Consider the following 17,327-nt stretch of genomic DNA (forward strand, 5'->3'; position numbering starts at 1 on the left):
TCCTCTGTCCCACATGGTCTCAGCTTTGCCAGAAGTGTTAAGGTCAGTGTGTGGGGTCCTACAGTTTCCAGGTTGGACAGAGGGTAAAATTCTCCCTACTCTGTGGATCCCATCCATGTGAAAACGTGAACCTTCCCCAGGGCTGAAGGCACAAAGCAAATAAGCCCCAACCCCTACCCTTTTTCTGCCAGCCAGGCAGATGAATCCACAATGTGGGCATCTGAAATTCATCTGGTTCAAGACATGTGAGGCTCCCCTCCCACTTCTTCAATGCTAGGCTCTCACCTCCATCTGGTGAGAACATGAATTGACTAACTGCTAAGCCTTAACCACCAGAGATGTCCAAATACTTTGTGAGACATTAATAATTCACAAGATGGTAAAGCCTGAATAAGGAATTTATTCTACACAGGAGGGCAGTACCAGAGATAAAAGTCATCATGCTAATATATGGAGAATGGGGACCAATCTGCCTCACAATATCTCTGTTCTGTATGAACAGACAGATCAGGATAGGCATTTCTGGATAAGAGAAACAAAATCAAAAAAAAGATGCATGAGTCCAAATTGCAAATGCAGAAATCAGAAAACTTTGCATAGGAAAGTACATTTAGCTGTGCAGGTAGAAGGGGTTGTTGAGTATTGTGTCAGGCTCATGGAGGATAATGTTTGGAAAACCTCTGGAAGTAATGAGGGGTTAACTATCCTGCAAGAAGATGTGTGGATGGAAGAGTATACCTCTGAAGGGAAAGGCATGGACGCCCTGTCTGCACAGATTATGGAGACAGTGACTGCTACCAGCTGAAAAGTGGTGCTCAGCCTCAGGCAACAATCTGCAGGCCCATCCTTACTGAGAACATACATGGGGTCATCCCCTTTGGAGGAGATAATGAGACAACTTGGAGGACACTATCAGGGAAATTACCTGCCCCTAAATTAGCCAACTTTGGCCCCAACAGTTTGGATGGAAATTACTCTCAGGCTCCAGGGAGCACAGAGAACTTTCTCTCCCAGCTGTGGCTGCTGCTCATTAGGCCTCCCAGTTAATCACTGGTAATTGCTGCTGACGATTTGCACTGGGTCATGAGTTTGCTCCTATCCTGGAAATGTCCTGTATTCCCCTCACTGACAGTCACTGTGTCTGCACATGACACTTGATGTCCACTCTGGTGGGATGAGCTCAGGAATCCGATCCCTACAGCTATAAATCCCCATTGTTTAAGCTGACCCATTGCCTAGTATTTGCTTGGGCAGTCAAAGAAACTGAAACAATGTGCCACTGGAAAAAGCAACAGGATGTTTGTTCCCAGGGTCTGGAATCTCTATTACTTCCTGGACACATCCTCACCTCTGATTCTCAGAAAGGAGGAACCATCTCCTCAGGATCTTCCTTGAAGCATCTGTCATGTCTTTATTCCTCAAGCTATAGATGAGTGGGTTGAGCATGGGGGTGAGGATCATGTAAATGGCAGACACTACCTTGTCTTTCTCTGCTGTGTAATATGAATGGGGCAGAAACATGGGGTAGAAGGCTGTCCCATAATAAATATTCACCAGCATAATATGACAGGCCAAGTAGCAAAAGCTTTGTGCTGGCAGTCAGCATAGTTCTTCCAATGGATGGTGATCAGGATCAGAAATGACAGATATCGGGATAAACATTATGAACACACAGCAGCTGTACATCAGGGTCTCATAGAGGGATGTGTCAATACATGACAGCTTCAGCACAGCTGAGATATCACAGAAAAAGTGATAGATTTCTCAGGACCCAGAGTAGAGAACCTTATTTATGGGGGTCAGCATAAATCCATACAAAGATTCCCAACCCAGGAACCCACCACCATAAACATGCAAATCCTGCAGTTCAAGAGAAGAGGGGATTAGAGGGGGTTGCACACAGCTACAAATCTATCATATGTGTTGAGTCCCAGCAAGAAGTCCCCTCCAATAAGGATCAGGTAAAGGAATACCTGAACTGCACAGCCTAGGAATGAGATGGCCTTTTCCTTGGACAGTTGGTCTTGCAGATTTTGGGGACAGTGATGCAGATATACACTGTAGCCATGATGAAGAGCTGTCTCAGTAGGAATTACATAGGTATGTGGAGATGGGAGTCCATGTGAATGAGCAGGATCATGACCACATTGGCTGTCACAGCCACCATATAGATGAAGAGCACAGCTGCAAAAATAAGCCGGGGAACACAGGATGGGTGATGAGTCCTAAAAGGATAAAGTCTGTGGAGTTCCAACAAATGGCCTCCATGTCTATGTTATATGAGAGAAGCTAGGATTTTAAAGACAGAAATGTAGTCAATTAATAATCCAATATTCAGGGATGGCCTGTCATGAATAATATGCCAAAGCAGTGTGCAATGGAAGAAATAACAGGGAATTTGGAGTCAAAATCATTTGAATTTTAATCTCAAAATTAATTCTATTTGTGATGTTAGACAGACTAATTTCAAAACAGTGTCACCATCTGAAAATGTCATGTCTATATTGTGATAGTCTGAAAAATAAAGTTCATAGAGTACCAGTTTCAATGTCTGTTTTATTTTTATTCTGTATATTATTCCTATGCATTTTTTGATCCTTATCACTTAGGTTGAAAATGTCCTGAGATTGGTAGCTGTGCATTATACCCCATATTTCCTCACAATTAATACACACATCTTGATTGAATTTAAATTTCTATTTGCCATTAAGATAATTACAGTGTTAAGATCATACAAATACATTAATTTGTGTTCTAATGAACTGATGGAGTCAATAAATCCAGGTAATTTTAATCATTTTACTTGTTATTTTAAGTGTTTTGACTGGTTGGAATATCAAGGATTGAGAAAGCAGGACTGCTGACTTATTTGAAGGTCAGGGCCATTGTGGTTTATGGCCAAGTGTTGTGGTTCAAAGGAAGCTCATGTTTTAGACACAGATCACTTTTGTCATAGTGATTATCTTTTCTAATGGGAAAATTTGGGGACATAAATCTCAAATTAGGATTTCAATGAACTTTGCTCAATAAGAGAGCTTAGGATACATCACTGTGCTGTTCTTCTGGTTAATACCCTGGAGTCTGCCAAAATTTTATGATTTAGTACTGCATAATATCATTTATCAATGGCCTAAAACTTCTTAAAATATTCTATCAAAATGTTAAGACAGTTTCTCTGAAGGGGTGGTATTCTGAATATATGACTTATGATATATTATCCTAGGATTCCATTCTAGGTGATATTCTCATATTTCTTTTCCTACCATTTAGCTTATCCTTCATGTTTATAAGTAAATGTAACTCTAGATGAAAAGGAATTCCTGGCTTTAGAAGGAAAAAGACACAGTAGTATTACAATACCTTGGGAAAAAAGTGAAATTAAATTCCATTCATTTTATCTTTGAAGAACATAAATTTCCATCTCTTTGATATGTTTAGTGATCTTGAGGTGTAAATTGTCAATTACTATTTCCTGTGTATAATTCTTAATGTGGGTCTCACAATTTCAATCAGACTACTATTGAAACCTATATTTGTAAAATATATTACTCACAAAAAGGTAAATATATCTGAATACTTTGGTTCCCCAATAGCCAAATATATGGCCTCTGAAGTCTCTTGAGAAAATTAATTCCCCTTTAGGTTGAAACCATAATTCTGGGAGCAATGAAAATATTTCATTTCCTTTCTGAGTTTTCATCAAAAATTAAGGTAAATTGTGAACAATGAAATCTCCCAAAATGAAAATATTACAACCTCCTTCCACCCATCTCCCCCAAAAAACAGTTTTCTATTGGTCTATGTGGAAATACAAATTGCCATATCTTGTCAGTTGAGTAGAAGAGAAACAAAAACCTAGAGATTTAATAAACCAAGCTAAATATCAAAACTTAACTTTTCACAAACTTGAGAAAAGTAAGCAAATTCTGATTTCTTTAATATATGACATTTCCTTGCAGTAGCCACAGCTCTGAATCACAGGCAAGGAGACAGAAGTTAAATATATTGCAATTAAAACTCTTTATAAGGACTTCAGCAATATTTTTGCAAGCAAGCAGTAATCTTATTTTCACCAATATTATTTAATTTTATTTTCACTGAGACACATACACAGAATTAATATATCATATGACAATTTCAAATCAGCTCTTAATTATCCCTTTAAAAGTACACTTTGAGGAAATGAAATGGACAACAAAGTGACAAATCATTCAAAGATGAAAATCACTTAAGAAAATAAATTATTTCTCATTAAAATGGGCCATAGATTTTTGATTCACATAACCATACAGAATGGACCCCGCAGAGCATTCAAAAGAGAAGGTAAATCACTCTCATTATCTCAAGTCTTTTTGATTAAAGAATGAAAACTTTTCCAATTCCTACATCCTATTTTAGAGTAGACACTAAAATAATGGAAAATACAAACTGAAAATTATAACTTAAATCAACTAATTTATATTTTAAGAACTTAAAAATGAAGACAGTAAAAGAACTACAAACTGGCTCCAGGTCACATGTGTGTGTATTCATGTGTGTGTGTGTGTCCGGCGCCCTCTCGCTCGGTCCCACACGCCCTGTCCCCGGCCGGCGAGGAGAACAGAGGGAAAGAGGGAGAGACACAGACAAACCAACACTTGAGGCACACAGCGGTAGTAAATGCAAGCCTTTTACTGGAGCCAGGAAGAAAACTTTCTCTGTTACATATTCCACACGAGGCTTTACACCCCGTGGGAGAACAACCTCTATGCGGCCGTCAGGCACGGCTCCCTGTGGGCTGTCTCTCCGAGGCTAGCGCGGGCACTTTCTTATATACGATAGTTACAACCAATGTGCAGGCACTACGTAAGCGTGTACAATAGGCTAGCAGGCAGCCGCCGCCCTAAGCGTCATATGCGGAAACGGGATGCAGGCGCCATCTTGGCTCACTCGATGGGCGGGGGTAACTCGAGAGCAGGTCTCAGCGTGTCCAACAGGCCCTAACTCTAGAGCAGGTCGCGGCTCGTTCACTAGGCCCCAACCCGGGAAGCGGCTCTCCACATGTGTGTATGTGTTTGTGTGAAGGGAACAGACCTTGCTATAGGAGTAGCAGCATACAAAAGAGACAGCACAAAGGAAAATATTTTACCCTTCTCAGTGGATCAAATATATACAACCTAATGTGACACATAATTTTGTTGTGTAATAAATGTTGTAGATTTTGATAGCTGGAATTACAAGTAAACAGTTCAAATGTCTACCATATGAACAAAATGATGTCATGAGATTCTCCTCATTAGGTCAGGTCCTGAGCAACAAATTTTAATAACCATATTTATATTATTGCTTGCCATATGTGGTTTGTTTTATTCACATGTTCAAATGTCCTAGATTCCATTCCCCATTGGTAACCTTTCTTTCAACACCATTCTCCACTGCTCAAGGCTATCAGAATTTCTTCCAATTCCCTACCTAACTATAGTGCTTCTAGAAAAAGGAAAACATTTTAACTCTATAGCATCAGATCCAAGCCATTTTTTCTGCTGTTCAAAGAAGATACCTGAATCCTAGGACTCATGATAACATCACAGAGCAATATTACATAATCACCTAACAGATTATAGGAGGTGAGGGAAGAGTCTAGCAAGATGAAAATAGCACTGTGAGTACATGCTTAGGAACTATGATGTCTTCATATCTGAGGGCTGTGACTGGAAAGGATGGGTGAGCTTGGAGAGTGACATTTATCTTACACATGATCAGTTACATGTGGAAAACAGTAAGAAAACTGAAGAGGATCTGAGTGCAGGAATGCCAACTTGTAGAAGCTGAATGTTTTCAGGACCCAGGGCATTCTGGGAGAAGCCACAGTAATCCAGGCACAGTATGTGACCCTCACAGCAACTTGTAGGAAGAGACCTTTTAGTGAGATCAGGCAATATTCTACTGGAAGAAAATGGTCTGCCCAAGATCAAGATCTCTCAGACCAATCCCTTGTGAGACACTTTTCCCAAGTATCCATCATGACCAAAGTATGAGAAGGAAGATGTCATTGTACCTTATGTAACAATAATGCTGCTAACCAGAAATGACTTCCTTCACCTAACTCTTCCTTCAAAAGCTTATAATGCCTTCAAAAGGCAGTTTTCCATTCAATTCTTAGAGGTAAAATTCCTTAAGTGCAAACACAATCTATATTCAAAGCACTGTGCCAAGTGTTAAAATTAAGACTTCCAATTACCAAGGAGTATAAAATAGGGATTGAAAAATAAAACATATGACAAAATAATTATCAAAAGTGCAGATTATTATAGATCTAAAATGGGGATTTCTATGTAAGACAATACATTATCTTGGGGAGATTTGAATTTTTTAACAGAAATAACATGTACAGTAGCAGCTTACACAGCTACTCTTTGTGGAGTCATCTAAATAGACCAGAGAAAGACATGCACAGAGGTGCTAAAGCAGTTCCTTGTCAAAGGCCCTACAGAAGTTGTTTTCCCTATACAGACTGAATTACTTCTCTTGACCTCTGTTTTCTGAATGTGTAAAGATAGGATTATACCATTAATCAAAAATAACATATAGCTGAAAAATTGACAGATTATTTGTTGCTACATGAGGAAAAAGGGGTCAAGGATAACATATTGAAACCTGACTACTTTGGGGACATTTGTAATAAGACAACTAAATATGCAGAAGTCACCACAAGAGGTAGGAGAAGAAACAAGATGTTGTAATGTCCCCCAAACCAGAAAAAGCAAATAAAGTTTGCCATGTGCCAGGCAGACTTTAAATATTTTCCATATAATTAGTTGGAGTAAAAAGTAATTTCCAAGAAGGCTCTGTGCATTGGACCAAATAATTTGTATAAGTTTCTTTATCTCAAAGAGCTCACACTATGCATAGAGACTGATATAAAAAAAGTGTGAACACTTAAAGAACATTTTTAATTTTTGTTATTTTTCATACAGTTGATTTAAAAAAAATTAAAAAATACAAGGAAAAAATATGTAGAGCCCCCTTGAGGAGCCTGTGGAGAATGCAGGGGTATTGGCCTACCCCACCTCGATGGTTGCTAACATGCCCACAGACATAGGGGACTGGTGGTTTGATGGGTTGAGCCCTCTACCATAGGATTTACCCTCGGGAAGATGGTTGCTGTAAAGGAGAGGCTAGGCCTCCCTATAATTGTGCCTAAGAGCCTCCTCCCGAATGCCTCTTTGTTGCTCAGATGTGGCCCTCTCTCTCTAGCTAAGCCAACTTGAAAGGTGAAATCACTGCCCTACCCCCTACATGGGATCAGACACCCAGGGGAGTGAATCTCCCTGGCAACGTGTACTATGACTCCCGGGGAGGAATGTAGACCTGGCATCGTGGGATGGAAAACATCTTCTTGACCAAAAGGGGGATGTGAAAGGAAATGAAATAAGCTTCAGTGGCTGAGAGATTCCAAAAGGAGCCCAGAGGTCACTCTGGTGGGCACTCATGCACAATTTAGACAACCCTTTTTAGGTTCTAAAGAATTGGGGTAGCTGGTGGTGGATACCTGAAACTATCAAACTACAACCCAGAACCCATGAATCTCAAAGACAATTGCATAAAAATGTAGCTTATGAGGGGTGACAATGGGATTGGGAAAGCCATAAGGACCACACTCCACTTTGTCTAGTTTATGGATGGATGAGTAGAAAAATAGGGGAAGGAAGGAAACAAACAAACAGACAAAGGTACCCAGTGTTCGTTTTTACTTCAATTGCTCTTTTTCACTTTAATTATTATTCTTGTTATTTTTATGTGTGTGCTAATGAAGGTGTCAGGGATTGGTTTAGGTGATGAATGTACAACTATGTAATGGTACTGTGAACAGTTGAATGTATGATTTGTTTTGTATGACTGCGTGGTATGTGAATATATCGCAATAAAATGAAGATTAAAAAATTTAAAATAAAAAAATAACCACTTTGGAACAAGCAGTGATTCAACAAGAATCAAGGGAAGAGAGTGATCAGTTTTGTTAGACAAAGAGCATGACCACAGAGATGAAAATTCATCTATCTTAAAAATTTGAGATTTAAAAACAATGAGGAAATACACAATCATGGATTGTTTAAGTAATATCAGTAAGGGTTCTCAAGAGGAAATTAGTGGGGCACTTGAGGTGATGGAGATGAGGTGGGGATTCTACTTCAACTACAGCTGAAGGGTGCCTTAGAGAACTGCTGTGTGCTGAGCAGGGTGGAACTTGATTATACTGGGTCTGAAAAATGAAGACTCAGAGATTTTTGACCAAACATATATGGAAATAGGGTGTAACTGTTAAATGTTTGAGTAGGAAAGTTACATGATGAAATCAGTACTGAAAAAGTTATAGCTAGATTTGCCAGTTTTATTCAAGATAATCTTGAAGGCAAAATGATTACTATTAAATATTTTTTCTTGAAGCTGCACTGAACAGTAACCAGTGAACTTTTCTTTCCATTATTTGTTTATACCCACTAAACCTGCAATCTTTTGTCTACTCATAAATCTGGAAAATATTTGGACATTGGTACTCCTTTCTCCCTATAACAACAAGTTATTGAGTTCATCAATTTTCCTTCACCCTGTCTCAAATCTTCATTAACATGTATTACTCTAGTTATACCCTTCACCTGTTCTAGTCATCCAAATGCTACACTTTTTCATTAGTGCAATAGGAATACATCCACTGCTTTCACCCACCAATCAACTGTCAATTAAGGAGTTTTCAAAGTGGAAATTTAAATGCAAAACAAGAGATATAATAGACTTCCCTCTTTTTAAAAATACAAAGAGCCTTATAACGGAATTTAGGTAACACACTAAAAACTGTCAGAAATTAGTGATGTTGGATTCAAATTCCAGGTATCAATTTATCTCAAGAGTATTGCCAAAGATAACCTCATTGATAAAAAAAAATAGCACAGGTAATATTAGATAGATATACTACCTATAGTAATAGATAAATGTTCTAAATTCCATGCTCCCAGGTGCCAAGAAGACAGCTACTATTTTGACACATAGATATATCTTTCTGAGCAGTCCTGTCAGAGAGTGTGTGGTGACAAATATAAATCAAAGAATGGGGTATTGGAAACATTTAGTCCATTCACCTAATGCTAAATAAGAGGAAATGGACACAAGAAGGAATGACAACTATGCAAGACCTGCAGTAGCAGAGTGGATGGTGAGAAGAAAAGACTGGCAGCTCTAACATAATATGTTCACTCTTGCACCATACAGTCTACATATCTGACACATAGATAAATCAATTTGTCTTCAATCAATCGGCCCAGCAGGCTCTCATACACCCATTGTAGGAATATGTTCAGGGGATTTCTTTAAGAAATACTGTCTATATATAAAGAAGGTTTGGTTTTTGAGGCTCTGATAGCACATCTGAAATGAATGGTTTATGGGGTTAAAAAAAGGAGAAGATACTTGAAAAACCAGAAGTATAAAGAAAGTATTCAGCATATTTTTATCTGCTCCAAAGCATGCAGAAAACATTTACCTACAACTGACCACATATAAAGAAGACAACCCTTGCCTTAAAAATAGAAGACAATCCATGTTTCTCTCTTGATAATTCATACAGTTATCAGCTACTAATTAATGTCTGAAAATTCCTCATAATGAATGTGTACTTTTCCAAACATTGCTTGCATTTACATTCTTTGTTACATGCCCTTCTATATTATTACAAAATTTCCCTTAGCTTACCATGATTCAAGCTAAATTATCCCCTTTCCTGGAGTCAGTTTGCCAGAAAGTGAATGCATTTATCTTTTCTTCCTAATCTTAAAGAAACCATTTCTCAATCTTTAGCAGATAAGGTCATAGTATGGTTAACTTTTGGGTTCTTTATTTATTAAGATTTATTCACACACCATATAATCATCCAAAATATAAAATCAATTGATCACATTACCATCATATTATAGTTGGTCATTCATCATGAGGATCTATTTTTTAACTTTTTCCTTGTACCAGAAAAAGTGATAATAATAAAAAAATAAAAGTGAATAGGGAACACCCAAATCATCCCCTGCTCCCATCCTGTTTTTCCTTAAGTTTTTTGCCCCCATTTTTCTACTCATCCATTCATATACTGTACAAAGGGAGTGTGATCCACAAAGTTTTCAAAATCACACCATCACCCTTTGTAAGCTACATTGTCATACAATCATCTTCAGGAATCAAGGTCACTGAATTTCATAGTTTCATGTGTTTACTTCTAGCTATCCCAATACATTAAACCTAAAATGTGTTATCTATATAGTGCATAAGAATGTCCACCAGAATGACCTCTTGACTTGATTTGAATTATCTCAGCCATTAAAGTTTTATTTCATTTCATTTTGCATCTCCCTTTTGGTCAAGAAGATGTTCTCAATCCCATGATGCCAGGTACAGATTCATCCCTGGGAGTCATATCCTGCATTACCAGGGAGATTTATACCACTGGGAGTTAGGTTCCACATAGAGGGGAGGGCAGGGAGATCACCTGCTGTGGTGGCTTAGTTAGAAAGAGAGGGCCACATCTGAGCAAAAAGGAGAGATTCAGGGGGAGACACTTAAGCACAATTATAAGCAGGACTAGATTCTCCCTTGCAGTAACAAGTTTTTTAAAGGCAAGCCCCATGATAAACGGTTTGGCGCATCAACACACCAGTCTTCAATATTTGTGAGAACATCAGCAACCATCCAGGGGAGGAAGTCCAACACCTCTGCATTTTTCCCCAGTTCTCTGTGGGGCTCTGCATATGTTTTTCATTGTTTGTTTTAAAATTAACTTTATCAAAAAATTCAAAAAGACAGACAATAAAAAGATATTTCAAACAAAGCCAAAGCAAAAGAATAAGAAAAAGCAAATATCCTAGAATAACTACATTACTTTCAACATGTTCCTACTCTACCCCAAGAAAACATAAAGACTATGTCATAGGTAAGGAATAAGAAAAACAGATAACCTGAGATAACTACATTTCTGTGATCTTGTTACTACCATACTTACCAGAAATTGACAAACCATAGCCATCCCTGAGCATTCCCAGAATGTTAAATTTACCCGCAATAAATTATATGTTCTTATTAGATTGTCATTGCCACTTCATTAATTGATATCTATTGCTAGGTCTCCTACATTCTACATTATTAACCATTTATTTCACATTTTTCAGTGTTCACATTAGTAGTAACATATAATATTTCTCTTTTTGTGCCTAGTCTATTTCACTCAGCATTATGTCTTCAAGATTCATCCATCTTGTCATATGTTTCAGGAAATTATTCCTTCTAACTGCCATGTAGTATTCCACTGTGTGAATATACCACATTTTATTTATCCACTCATCTGTTGAAGGACATTTGGGTTGTTTCCATCTCTTGACAATTGTGAATAATGCTGATATGAACATTGGCATGCAGATATCTGTTAATGTCAGTGCTTTCAGATCTTAAGGGTATATACCAAGAAGTGTGATTGCTGGATGAAAGGGTAACTCAATATAGTGTTCTAAAGAACTGCCAGAGTGTCCTCCAGAGTGGCTGAACCATTATAAAGTCCCAACAGAAATGAATAAGTGTTCCCATTTCTCCACATCCCATCCAGCATTTACAGTTACCTGTTTGCTTAATGGCAGCATTCTAATTGGTGTTACATGATATCTCTCTGTGATCTTAATTTGCATCTCCCTAATACCTAGTGATGCTGAACATCTTTTCATGTGTTTCTTGGCCATTTGTGTTTCCTCTTCAGAGAACTGTCTTTTCATATCTTTTGCCCATTTTATAATTGGGCTGTCAGTACTCTCAATTAGTTGTAGGATTACTTTATATATGTGAGATAGTCTTTTGCCAGATACATGGTTTCCAAAATATTTTCCCATTGAGTTGGCTGCCTCTTCACCTTTTTGACAAATTCCTTTGAGGTAGAGAAGATTTTAAGTTTGAGGAGTTCCCATTTATCTATTTTTTCCTTTTGTTGCTTGTGCTTCAGTTGTAAGGTCGAGGAAGTGACCTACTTCTACAAGGTCTTGAAAATGTTTCCCTTCAATATCTCCCAAGAGTTTTATGGTACTGTCTCTTATGTTGAGGTTTCTAATCCATTCTTAGTTAATTTTTGTGTAAGGTGTGAGGTAGAGGTTCTCTTCCATACTTTTGGATATGGATATCCAGCTTTCACATCTCCATTTGTTGAAAAGACTGTTATGTCTCAGTTCATTTGTTTGGGGGGCCTTATCAAAGATCAGTCAACCATAGATCTGGAGGTTTATATCTGAATTCCCAATTTGATTCCATTGATCAATATGCTATCTTTGTGCCAGTACCATGCTCTTTTGATGACAGCAGATTTATAATAACTCCAAAGTCAGGGAGTGTAAGTACTCCCACTTCATTTCTCTTTTTCAGAATGATTTTAGCAATTCAAGGTATCTTCCCCATCCAGATATATTTGATTAGCTTTTCCAAGTCTGTGAAGTAGGTTGTTGGAATTTTAATAGGGATGGAATTGAATCTGTAGATGAATTTGGGTAGAATTGACATCATAAAGACATTTAGCCCTCCCATCCATGAACGTAGAATATTTTTCCATCTTTTTATATCCCCTTCTATTTCTTTTAGTAGAGTTATGTAGTTTCCTTTATACATGTCTGTTACATCTTTGGTGAAGTTTATTCTCAAATACTCAATTTTTTTAGTTGCTATAGAAAATGTTTTTTCTTGAGTGTCTCCTCAGTTTGGTCATTTCTAGTGTATAGGAACATTGCTAACTTATGTGCATTAATCTTGTATCCCACTAATTTGCTAAATTTGTTTATTAACTCTAGGAGCTCTGTCATTGATTTCTCAGGGATTTCCAGATATAAGATCATAACATCTGCAAATAATGACAGTTTTATTTCTTCCTTTCCAATTTGGATGCCTTTTATTTCTTTGTCTTGCCAGATTGCACTGTCTAGCACTTCTGGCAGAATGTTGAATAACAGTGGTTATGACAGGCATCCTTGTTCTTTTCCTGATCACAGAGAGAAGGCCTTCAGTCTCTTGCCATTGAGTACTATGCTGGCTGTTGGTTTTTCATATATGCTCTTTAACGTATTGTGGAATTTCCCTTCAATTTCTACTTTTTGAAGTGTTTTAATCAAGAAGGGATGTTGGATTTTATTGAATACTTTTCAGCATCTATTGAGATGATCATTTGATTTTTCCCTTTTGATTTGTTAATGTGTTGTAATAGATTGATTTTCTTTTGTTGAACCATCCTTGCACGTCTGGAATGAACCACACTTGGTAATGTTGTATGGTTTTTTAATGTATATTTGAATTTTCCTTGCAAGTATTTTGTTGGGAAATTTTGCTTCTATATTCATTAGGGAGATTAGGCTGTAGTTTTCCCTCCTTGTGGCATCTTTACCTGGTTTTGGTATTAGAGTGATGATAGTTTCATAAAATGTGTTAGGTAGTGTTCCATTTTCTTTGATGTTTTGAAAGAGTTTAAGTAAGAATGGTGTCAACTCTTTTTGGAAAGTTTTGTAGAATTCCCCTGTGAAGCCATCTGGCCCTGCACATTGATTTGTGGGAAGTTTTGATGACTGATTGGATCCCTTTTCTTCTGATTAGTTGGTTGAAGTCTTCTATTTCTTTTCTGGTCAGTCTGAGTTGTTCATGTGTTTCCAGGAAATTGTCCATTTCCTCTATGATATCTAGGTTGCTGGCATACAGTTTTTTATAGCATATTCACAATTTTTTAAATTTCTTCAGGATTCATATTAATGTCTTCTCTCTCATTCATTATTTTGTTTATTTGGGTCTTCTCTCTTTTTTATTTTTTTCAGTCTAGCTAGGAGCTGTCAGTCTTGATCTTCTCAAAGAGCCAACTTTTGGTGTTACTTATTGTCTCTGCTTTGTTTTTGTTCTCAATGTCATTTATTTCTGCTTTAATGCTTGTTATTTATTTTTTTCTCCTTGGTTTAGGATCAGTTTGCTGTTTGTTTCCTAGTTTCTTCAGTTGCTCTATTTGTTCTTCAATTTTATCTCTTTCTTCCTTTCTAATGTATGCATTTAGGGCTATGAATTTCTCTTCAGTGTGGCTTTTGCTGTATTCCATAGGTTTTGATATGTTGTGTTCTCATTTTCTTTCATCTCTATATATTTCACAATTTCTCTTGCTATTTCTTCTCTAATCCACTGATTGTATAGGAGTGTGTTGTTTAAGCTCCATATATTTTTGAATTTTCTAAGTCCCTGTTAGTTATTGACTTCTAAATGTATTCCATTGTGATCAGAGAATGTGCTTTGAATAGTTTCAATATTTTTGATTTATTGAGGTTTGATTTATGGCCCAGGATATGGTCTATTCTGGAGAATGTTCCATGAGCACTAGAGTAGAACGTGTATCCTGGTGATTTGGAATGCAATGCTCTATATAGGTCTGTTAATTCAAATTAATTTATCAGATTGTTTATGTTTTCAGTTTCCTTATTGGTCTTCTGTCTGGTTGATCTATCTATAGGAGAAAGTGAGGTATTGAATTTTCCCATAATTATTGTGGAAACATCTATTGCTTCCTTTAGTTTTGCCAATATTTGTCTCATGTATTTTGTGGCAACTTGATTGGGTGCATAAACATTTAAGACTGCTAATTCTTCTTTTTGAATTTTCCTTTTATTAATACATAGTGTCCTCCTTTGTCTCTCATAACAACCTTGCATTTAAAGTCTATTTTATATGAAATTAATACTGCCACTCCTGCTTTCCTTTAGGTGTAGTTTGCATGAAATAATTTTTCCATCCTTTCACTTTCAATTTCTTTGTGTCCCTGTTTCTAAGATGAGTCTCTTCATGCAACATATTGATGGTTCATATTTTTTAATCAATTCTGACAGTATATATCTTTTAAGTTGGGCGTTTAATCCATTTGAATTAAGTGTTATTACTCTGAAAGCATTTCTTGAATCAACCACCCTATTCTTTGGCTTATGTTTGTCAGATATATTTTTCCTGTCTTTCTCTTAATGTGCTTTAACATTTCCATAGACAATATCTTTAGTTCTTAAACTTTCTCCATACCTTTCTCTCCTGTCATGTTTTCTGTCAGTAGGGCTCTCAAATTTGAAGGATAGCTTTGCTGAATAAAGAATTCTTGGTTGGAAATTTTTCTTTTTGAGAATTTTAAATATGTCATGCCACTGCCTTCTCACCTCCATGGTGGCCACTGAACATTCACCACAGTCTTATGTTGTTTCCTTTGTAAGCGGTGAATTTCTTTTCTCTTGCTGCTTTCTGAACTTGCTCCTTCTCTACAGAATTTGACAATCTGTTTAGAATATGACTCATAGTGGGTTTATTTGGATTTATTCTGTTTGGAGATTGTTGGGCATCTATGATAAGGACTACCTTAATCAATCCAAATAGCTTGGTATTGCAGAATGCGTTTGGAAGGCAGCATAATTATTTTAAGTATTATTTTGGATTCTTTCAAATATAAATTGTAAGTATAGCTGAAAGAAACTGTTGAATGTATCAGGGTCCAGAATGTAAAAACCTCCAGTGGCTGACATTATGGAAATAGGGAGCCTCCTTGGCCTTTTTCCTTCACATTTAATTCAACCAGCACTGATTTTATACTTACAACAGGCCTTAATACTCTCCAAAGGGTGATGTGAGACACACAAAAGGCAATTACCCTACCTTGAGACTTGTATTTGAAAAATATTTATTTGTGAATAAGACACAGAGATCATTTTAACACTGGCAAAATGGTTACATCACTGTTTAAAGTTTACACACTGGCAAGTAGAATTAGAGATGTCTTCTCTCTTGGAGGAATTTTATGTTACCTGATACCTAGAAAAGAGATCATGGAGCATCTCTGTGGGAGGCATACTCAATTTTTATACCATGCAAGCAAAAATGATTGTTTTAGTCTTTGTTAGAAGTAGGACCTGATACTCCATTGTTAGTTAATTGCAGGATCCTGGGATTTGCATGAGCCATTGAGGCTTTAAAACTTGCATATCCACTGCAGGTGACTCCTGAAAGACAATTTCCTTGAGATTTCCTGAAAAATTTTGTGATAGAATGTTTAAGAGCATGGATTGGGAAACAAACTGCTTGGGCCAAAACCCACCTCTGCCACCACTAACTATGTATTACTGAGTCACATAACTGCTTTGCCTCTCAATTTCATAAATTATAAAATAAAAATGATTGTTTTACTTCATAAGTTTGTAGAGAGGATGAAATGAGTTAATCTATGTGTATTCCCTATTACTCTACCTCATTTCATGAATTCAGAAAATATGTGGATATACATAAGAAATTTTGCAAACCTGGATAAAAATGCATTTTAGGAAGTCAAGACACACTTATGAAAACATACTATGCCCTATAAAAATTTAGAGCTATTTTTTTTCAGAATACTGCAAATGATATGGTTTTGTATATGCTCTACAGAAATTGGATTATAAAAAGCAGACATATTGTTCTTTAATGAAAATATCATCAGCCCCAGTTGTTAAATCTGTTTGCAAGTATTTATTGATTGCCTACTAAGGGCTGATGAATATTTTGGTATATTCTGAAAGAAATATGCTTGAATAAAACTGTGTTCTATAGGGATCATGCTTATATGATCAAAAGAGATTTAAAACCCACACATAAATTGAAAGCAATTTGCAATTTTCTGTGCAGAAACATGAAGCAAAATAATATTTATTTTACAGTGAATAAGACATCATGCAAATTTTTACTCTGAAATTGACTCATTCTTTTCTGTGAAGAATAAAACTTCACCTACAGTTGCAAAGGAACATCTCCTCTTTCTATTAATTCATCTTTGATTTTTCATCCTTGGTTTACAATCAGGCCTACCTTCATTGATTATGGGGAATCCTCAGTCTTGTGTTCTGTAATAAATAAAATTTCAGACTTTACATGAGGACTCTTTAAGAAAATGTATTCATTTCACTTTCTCCAGAACAAACAGGATATTCCTATTATTTTAAGTATTATCTCTAGCATACAAATTCCAGTTGTTTCTTGAAATTGTGTATGAATATTGTATGACCTGGCCCTGTGTTTTACTCTACCAAGCTCTACATTTGATTGGAAAGCCAAGATCCAAGTTGAGTTTGACTCATAAGTCTGTCCCATCAGGACAGGTGCTCTAAAGATGTATATTCTAATGGAACCCCAGTTATACCTATAATTACTTAGTTATCATCATTATTGTCTCACTTAATGACAAGTTTTGTGTAATTCTATTAGCCAGTGAAAGACAGTTTATTGGAGGAGAAGTAAAGAAGTTGAAATACTAT

General features: G+C 36.7%; 1 pseudogene; it reads right to left on the minus strand.

Annotated features, from left to right (window-relative positions):
• Positions 1-1,344: 1,344 nt before the first annotated feature.
• Positions 1,345-15,215, minus strand: LOC119520762 (annotated as a pseudogene).
• Positions 15,216-17,327: the final 2,112 nt, after the last annotated feature.

This window comes from Choloepus didactylus, chromosome 26 (assembly GCF_015220235.1).
Source record: "Choloepus didactylus isolate mChoDid1 chromosome 26, mChoDid1.pri, whole genome shotgun sequence".
In the NCBI taxonomy this organism is placed as follows: domain Eukaryota; kingdom Metazoa; phylum Chordata; class Mammalia; order Pilosa; family Megalonychidae; genus Choloepus; species Choloepus didactylus.